The sequence below is a fragment of the Bos indicus x Bos taurus genome, chromosome 11, assembly GCF_003369695.1.
Source record: "Bos indicus x Bos taurus breed Angus x Brahman F1 hybrid chromosome 11, Bos_hybrid_MaternalHap_v2.0, whole genome shotgun sequence".
Classification (NCBI taxonomy): domain Eukaryota; kingdom Metazoa; phylum Chordata; class Mammalia; order Artiodactyla; family Bovidae; genus Bos; species Bos indicus x Bos taurus.
In genome coordinates this window covers 55,810,463-55,818,851 of record NC_040086.1, presented here as the reverse complement: position 1 = coordinate 55,818,851, position 8,389 = coordinate 55,810,463, and the positions used below count along the sequence as shown (strand labels likewise).

The following is an 8,389-nucleotide window of genomic DNA, read 5'->3' as shown; positions in this document are numbered from 1 at the left end:
CTTGTTTTAATACTTCCATCCTCTTTTAGTCCCTTTTAAAGCGCAGTCTCCTCTTTGTCCCCCAAAACCTCTCTCCGGCGTCGGTCACAACCGTCACTGCACTGGGGCCCTGCCCTCCTCCAGCGACCCGCTTTCTCCCGCTCACCCTTTTTTCCTGCTCTGCAAGCCCTATCCCCTTCTCCCCTAGGACCTCTCCCGCACTCGGTGGGTGTCTGTCCCTGGTCTTCGGGCGGCTCATTGCGTCCCCGCCCGCAGGGTAACGCTGTTGTCATGGACACGGCACCTGCGCCCTTCGGCAGTGCCCCTTCGCCACTGTCCCCTCCCCCCACCTGCGGCGCTGCCAGCCTCGCTCCCCCGCTCTGCCCCGCCCAGCCCCGCCCAGCCCCGCCCCGCTCGCTCGGCGCTCCCCAGGCCGCGCGCGCCCGTGGCCCCCGCCCCGTGCCTGCCCTAGCCCCACGGAGCGTCGAGCCGCGGGGGCCCGGGGGCCGCGGGGGCGCGCAAGCGAGCAGGCGGCTGCGCCTGCGCACTGGCCGCTTCCCCTAGCGGCGATTCGGGCCGCTGCCGCTCGCGCTTGGGCAGGACGCGGGGCGGGCGGGGGGAGGGGGGAGCGGCTTTGCTTCCAGCCGCGAGTGAGGCGGAGACCGGGGCTGGCGGGCGGAGCGGGAGGCACCGCACCTCGGCCAGAGGCGGCTGCTGCAGCTGCTGCCCTCTTCCCCGCCGCCGCTTCTCCAGTCCCGTTAGTGGTTACCCCTCCAGCTGCTGGGAACGGACGAGAGAGAGGAGGAGGGCGAGAAACTCCCACCGACCCACAGAGGTGAGTCCCAGGCAGAGCATCCTCCATCCTTGCCTGCCTCCCTCCCTCCTTGTCTCCCTCCCATCCTCTGCGTCCTCCCCTCCCTCCCTGCTCCCCAACCCTCCCGCCCTCATCCTTCCCAACATCCCTCTCTCCTCTCCCCTTCCAGCCTTTCTTTCATCCCTTTCTTCTTTTCTCCCAGCCCCGCTTCCTTCCCACCCTTTCTTTCTTCCCTGTCTTCCTTGCAGCCAGTCGCTCCAGAGCGCAGCTCTGCCTCGCTTTCCTCTTGTCTCCATCTCTTTTTTTTCCTCCTTTCTTCACCCCTTCCCCAGTGGGAGATCCCTTGCCTGGTACAACTGTCCGGATTCAGGGGCTTCCAAAAATTGGGCACATCTACTGAGAGACACGCTCTTGCACAGCGGATACCCTGTGGATCTCTGTGTTGTTTGGATTAAGGGTCAAGTTGGATAGAGTACCGGGAACTGGAAGGAGAAGAGGGTCGAGGAAGAATCTGTGGATTTGTGCTGTATTAGGGTGGGGGTGGGGAGGGTTGTCACTTAGACATGTTGCCAACAACTCCCCACGCCCCTCTGTAGCAGTTTCTTTTTTCCTTCTGGGGAATTACATATTCCCAGTGTGTGTGTCACTAATTTAAAACCCAGTTTTCCCGGCTTTGATTGTCTCTGTGTGAGAAGCCACAAGGGGGGACGAGGAGAGAGGAAGAGAACAAGAGAGGAAGAGGGGAGGGGAGAGGGAGGGTGGTGGCGGTGGATGCCTGTATCTCTTTTCCCTAGGCCTCTTTGAATTGATATTTTCAAACCACCCGCCCAATATTTGCCTTGAAATTGAGCCCTTGTGTGCTTAGTTCTGCCACTGTCTACTTTAGAGGCAGAAACTCTAAAACTTTAATGTGTGTGTACCCCAGCATTATTTGTGGAATGTTTGGGTCAGCATACAAAAACACTAGGGTAGATGGATTTGGGGAAAACAGAGAGCAGAGGAGTGGAAGAGAGGCACTTTTGTTCATCATGAGTTAACTTCTAAAGGAGGACAATAGACTGGAGTGATGAGGTTATACTCCACAGGCTTAGAGATATATCGTTTTGATAGAATTAGCTGCATGATACCTTTAGCAGATACCCTTACCTTTTCTCATGCACCTTACAGAAATCGTGAAGATGTTTGAAAAGTACTGTGTGATTCTGTTTGTGGTGTATACCAATGGGAAAGTTGAATTATCTTTGAGACTGTTGTGAACAGTTTAAAATTTCAGTTGGTTTTGCACCGTTTATTTTCACCAAGTGATATATTTTACTTTGCTTTCTTTAGCTTACACTCTAACCCCTTCTGTTATATATATTAATAGTGATTTGGCAATGCTCCTTTTAGCAAGTGTTGCTGCTGAAAGTTTATTCATACCTGATGGGATAGCCCTGCCTCAGAATTTTTAGTGTATTCATCATTTCAGAAAGATCCAACAAGTAGGATAAGTATAACTCAGAAATGGACTATTTAGAAGCCTGTATTTTGTTTTATCTATGCTCACCTTTAAAAAAACACACAAAAATAAAAACCCTTAATTTCTACAGATAGCTGTATTTTATGTTTAATGGATGTGTGGGGAGGGACTGAGGGACTGAAATTAATGGTGGATGCAATGAAGCTTCCAGTAAGAAACTATGCTGTGGAGCAAATTGTTGATTTTTTTTTTTCTTTTCATTTAAGTTATTATAGGCTAGTGGTGCAATATGCACTTTCATATTTTATGGGAATGTAAAGTAGGAGTTGAGTTGAAGAGAATTACCTTCCAAAGTGATTGAGTGCTGATTTGACAAAGAGCTGACACAGTTAATCATCTGAATCAGTTTTTTTGGGGGAAGTGCATGATATTAGGAATGATGGATCCACCCCTTGCCCCAACTCCCCTTGATAGGATTGCAATTCCATTAATGGCTTGGCTGAAGCTTGGTGGAATTGTCAGTGTTACCAATGTCCTGTTGCAGAATTGCCATCAACCCTATCCATATTTGAGTGGTTACATTACTTAATAGCTAACACAATTGTAGGCAGGGCTGTTCTGTTTTGCTTTTGTTCATTTCCCTGGAATGCCATGAAGCTAGTAAAAACCTTTGATAGTAGTTATATATGAACACAATCCGTTAGTTTTGTCCTAATTTACTTTCAAATGACTTTCCCCTCTTCTAGCATCTCTACTGTTCTTTCTCTGTGGAGCTTTGTGGTTGTGAGCTAGGGGAGGAGGCAGCCCCTCAGACAGCCCTGCTCTTCCTTGATCGCAGTTTTGATTTACAGAGTGATGTGGGTGTATGCCTCTGTTTTTAATACTGTGCTTACTATGGAAAGAAAAATACTGTTTATTTGTCTCCTTTGTAAACATTCATCTAGTGAGTGAAAACAAAATTTACAAGTTATTAACAGATAGAAGAGAAGATAACATTTGTTTACAGCAAGATTTTGAGAGAGACTTGAGTAAAATGAACAAAATATGAAACTGAAGAACTAGTGTCTTAAAAAAGCAGCTCTGCTACTCTGATCATTATTCAGTTTACAGATAAAGTCCAACCAACTTCCTCTGAAGAATTTAACTTCTGGAGACTTCTTGCTTTACTTGACTAGACCTTTAACAATGTATGGTACAGATAAAAACCCAGTAGTACATCTTATAGACCCTGTAGCAAATATTCTGGAACATTCTCTATGGTTTTATCAGAGCTCTTAAAACCATGCAACCCTAAGCTAAGTGTATGAGGTTTTGAAAAGAAGTAAAAAGACACTGTCTTTGACCTTAGCTTATAGCCTAGTTGAGAACAGGCTTTTGCATGAGGTCATATTTCACAGTGGTAAAGAGCAAGATCTTTGGAGAGAGCTTTAGATTTGAGTGCATGCTCTACTTACGTAGTAGTGTTATGCCCTTGTGTATTATTTAAGCCCTTCCCGTCATTTGCAAAATGGGAATTATGGTAGACCTTGATTCTTAAGATTACTTAAAGGGTTAAATATGTTAATCACAGTACTTGGAATAAACAAAGCATATCTTAAACAGTATTATAATTAGGAAAATGATTTAAAACAATCTAAGACAATATATGATTATATGCTGGAAAGAAATAAAAAGCAGGTAAGTGGTTAGAGGGATTCTGAAGAGGACAGTTATTTATGTAGTCTAAGAATGATAATATTCAGGAGTTGCAGTGGGGCTTGGAAGGGTTTCATGCAGGGTGGGTACACAGCTGGAACAAAAGCAGAGAGGAGAAACACCGGTGTGTTTAGGAAAACTGATTACTTGACTACTGGGGAGTGTATTAAACAGTGTTAAACACATACGGTCAGAGTAATTAGCCTCTCACTCAGGACAAGACAACTTGTTGTATTGTGGGATCCATTTTATCACAGAATGTGCAGCTACCCAGAGGACCTGTTTCAGTTCTTTGTCTTACACAAAACCCTACACCAAGACACAGGATTCAAGGTCTGTGTCACAGTGAGGACCCAGAGTATTCTTTCTGTCTTTTTTCTTTAAACTTCAAGACAGAAAGTTGACCTTTCTAAATAATAAAGATTTAATATCATGATTATCTCAACTCTCTCTTGTTTTGCCTTAACTACAAGGAATATTCCAGAATACATACTTGGAGAATAGTAGCCATTATTATTTTATTTTGTCATACACAAAGCTGGGCATTATTAGGGTACTTGTATTTGCTGGAAGTTTCTTTTTTTTCTTTTTTTTGGTGTTCGAGATTATTAATGATTCTCAATGAGTTATGCTCTTTTCAAGTGTTTGCTGGGAGACTAGGGTGTGATGGCAACAGAAGGTCTGTCTGGGATTGTGCACTGAGCAAGGTAAACACCAGCTCAGTGTGGGGTGATAGTTGCCCATTGGCTATGTCTGTTGACATGTCTTTAGTTTTGACTGGTGTTTATTGGATCCAAAAGCGTAAATGATTTGTGTTGTTTTATAGAAAAAGGATTTCCAGAAAAATTTACCTACAAGTTGCAAGTTTCAGTGTTTATAGTACTCATGTTTACTTTATTTTTAATAGATAGACATAATTTCATTCTTTTCTCCAAAATAGTAAAATACTCTATAATTATTTTTTGTAGTTCTAATATACACAAAATTAATCTCAGGGATATTATCTTAAGATATATATGGTTAAAAACATGAATGTATTTCCCAAAACTAGAAATTTAACAGACACAGACTGTAGCATTTTTATTTTCCATTTTGGAAGCTTTCTTAATATTCTGATGTTTTAAGGATGCAGCAGATGTAAATAAAACTTTTTCCAATGTATCACTTCTAGTCAGTTTCATATTAAAGCACCAGTGATTTTTGAAAAACTACTTCTAGATGCTTTAATTTTCCTTGTAAGTGAATTTTTACTTTCGAGCTGAATTCTAACTCAACCACAAATATGCATTCCACAGCTCTTTGAGATTGTAACTCATTATACAAAAGTGATAGTCTGACCTTATACAGCTTAATTTTATAGGGCTTTTATTCATTCTTATTTAAAGGCCATATCTGTATATACAACTCAGACTGTTATTTTTCAGATGTGAAGATAATGTGCAATAACAGGAATGAAAAAGAAGCAACTATGTTCTCTGTAAATTAAGCAATGACCTTAACTTATAGAGAACATGGAAAAGTAGAATAAGGATGAGATAAAGTTAATTTTGTTTCATCTATTGAGCTAAAAACTTTTTAACTGCTTGTTCAGTTAATAGGACATTTGTAATATGCTCGTATGTGTAAATGGGGCTTATATTGTTTGTTAGATATCTGCGGTAAATCCAAGATCCTTTTTTTTCATGGCACCTTGATATTTCACAACTCAAGCCATGAACTCCAGTGGGGGTATGTCAGTTCTTTGACAGCTACTCAGAAACCACAGTGACTCCGTAAAAGACCAGAGAATCTGATATTTGTACCAGAGCAAGTGGGCAAAACTCAGATCTGTCTCCATCAACTTTTGAGTTGGGTATTTATTTTGTAAGTAGAGAGCAAGAGGGCAAGAGGGCTCAGAAATGATGGATGGAAAGAAAGTGTAAATTTCATGTTAGTTTTTGGAGCTCTCTGCCCAGCAGGTTCAGCTATCCTTTTTGCCTCTTTACTGCCTCTTCACTGGTGGCATGTGTAATTTCCGAGGTGGGGAAGCCGATTTTCTTATGTAACATGAGATCAGCTTGTGACATCTAAAGCTCACTATCAGTCATTCTGGTCCCTTGGTGTGCCTGTGGGAGGGACTGTCAGCAAGTTTTTTCCAAATCTGTTTCTCTGGTACATTGTAAAGCAGTCCTGATGTTCTCTGTGTATCATTTTATTTCTTACTGTTTCTTTGTATCTATCTTATTTCTACCTTATGATTCTTGAGCTTTAAGATAACAGGGTATGGTTCATTCTCTTCTGATTTTCTGATTAGACAACATTTCCATGAGAAGAATACAGTCTTAAAATTTTGTCTTTAATTCATAGGGCTTGAGTTCAGTTCAGTCAGTTCAGTCCAGTTGCTCAGTTGTGTCTGACTCTTTGTGACCCATGGACTGCAGCACGCCAGGCTACACTGTCCATCACCAAACTCCCAGACCCTACTCAAACTCACATCCATTGTGTTGGTGATGCCATCCAAGCATCTCTTCCTCTGTCATCCCCTTCTCTTCCTGTCTTCAATCTTTCCCAGCATCAGGGTCTTTTCCAGTGAATTGGTTCTTTGCAGCAGGTGGCCAAAGTATTGGAGTTTCAGCTTCAGCATCTGTCCTTCCAATGAATATTCAGGAATGATTTCCTTTAGGATTGACTGGTTGGATTGAGGCAGTTGTTAAATATCATTGATGCATCTTTTAGTAAGGAGGTAGAAATGTCCCTTAACTACCTCATAAAGAGCTAATTGCCCTCAACTATTTCTTAGAAAAGGTGTCCCCTAACTCTTGAGAGTATACCAGTTGTCCCCAGTATTTTTCTTTAGACATCGATACCTGCCAGAGTAATTTCACAAAATGTGCTTCTGTTTTCCTTCTAAATGCAGAAATGGCATAAAGAAGTATATACAGAACTCATTGGGGAAAAAAAAAAGTGTCATCATCTAAATTTATCCCTCTATTCAGTTATGCTATCTATGCATTTTAAAAATCACATTTATCTAACATGAATTCATTCAACAGGTATTTTTTTAAATGTCTGCTCCATGCAGAGCATTGGGCTAGAAAGTACAATTTTATCACAAAACTGAATCAGGAATTAGGACACCTGGGTTTTTCCTCCAGATTTTCAGCTGATTGACTAAGTGAAGGGAAGTGAACGTCTCCCAGTCATGTCTGACTCTGCGAGCCCATGGACTGTAACCCGCTAGGCTCCTCTGTCCATGGGTTTCTACAGGAATATTGGAGTGGGTACCTATTCCCTTCTCCAGGGGACCTTCCTGACCTAGGTTTTGAACCCGAGTCTCTGTGTTGCAGGCAGATTCTTTACAGTGTGACTAAACAAACTGGAAACCCTCCAAGGCTTATTAATTTAATCTGTACCTTTTTTAAGTGACTTGCAATGGACATGACGATAGAGTGTCTTCTAGCTATAAAATTCTGTAATTCCACTTGTGAATTTCCCTTAAAATTTCAAGGCGTAATGATTTATTTCTTACTGTGTCCTATTTGTTTTTTTCTTTTCTTTTGAAATATATACTGCTCCTGCATGAGAAAAACCTTTACCTTCAGTGTCACATGCTTTCCCTTGCCCAGTTCAGTTCAGTTCAGTCACTCAGTCGTATCTCTGGGGTCACACAGAGTTGGACACGACTGAAGCAGCTTAGCAGTTAGCAGAAGAAATTACAGGAGAAACTCTTTATGATTTGGGGTTAGATAAAGATGAGTTAGTGGAGAAGGAAATGGCAACCCACTCCAGTGTTCTTGCCTGGCGAATCCCAGGGACGGGGGAGCCTGGTGGGCTGCCGTCTATGGGGTCACACAGAGTCAGACACGACTGAAGTGACTTAGCAGCAGCAAAGATGAGTTAATAAAGTAGGTCCTAAAGGCTTTAATAATAAAGTTAAAGGAAAAAGATAAACTCGACTTTATCCAAATTAAAAAAAAAAACAAAAACTTGTTTTTCAAAAGACTTCAGATTTGCTAGACCTATGTATCTCTATTTCTATCTCTATATATCTGAAAATGGAGTAGTTGTTCTGATTGTATATAGAATGCTTACATCTCAGTAAGACAATCCAACCAAAACAAAATATCTGAAGAAATATTTCATAAAAAGATATATGAATGAGCAGTAAGCATACAAAGAGGTGCTTGTCTTTTGTTCACTCAAATAATAAAATATAAAAGCCACAATATGCTACCACTGTACAAACACTAGAATGGCTAAATTTAACAATACTGACAATATCAAGTTTTGGAGAGGATCTGAAGCAAATGAAGCCCTCATACCTTGGTGGGATGTAACACCTTAGGAAACATTTTCTTCCTACTGTTAAAAATACTCTTATAGTACAACCACTCCCAGATGAAATGAAAACCTGCACAAAGGCATTTACATGAAAATTAATAGCAGTGTTACTCATAATAGCT

The 8,389-nt window shown here is 41.8% G+C and overlaps 1 protein-coding gene across 4 annotated transcripts in view; it reads left to right on the top strand.

Annotated features, from left to right (window-relative positions):
• Positions 1 to 534: 534 nt before the first annotated feature.
• The window catches only part of CTNNA2 (catenin alpha 2), a 1,359,097-nt gene continuing 1,351,242 nt past the window's right edge, over positions 535 to 8,389 (top strand). The window contains exon 1 of one of the 4 annotated variants that reach the window (XM_027555570.1): positions 535 to 814. The gene's annotated coding sequence lies outside the window, so the exon portion shown is untranslated. The remainder of the gene's footprint in view (positions 815 to 8,389) is intronic. The other 3 variants (XM_027555573.1, XM_027555568.1, XM_027555571.1) reach the window with 3 other exon arrangements.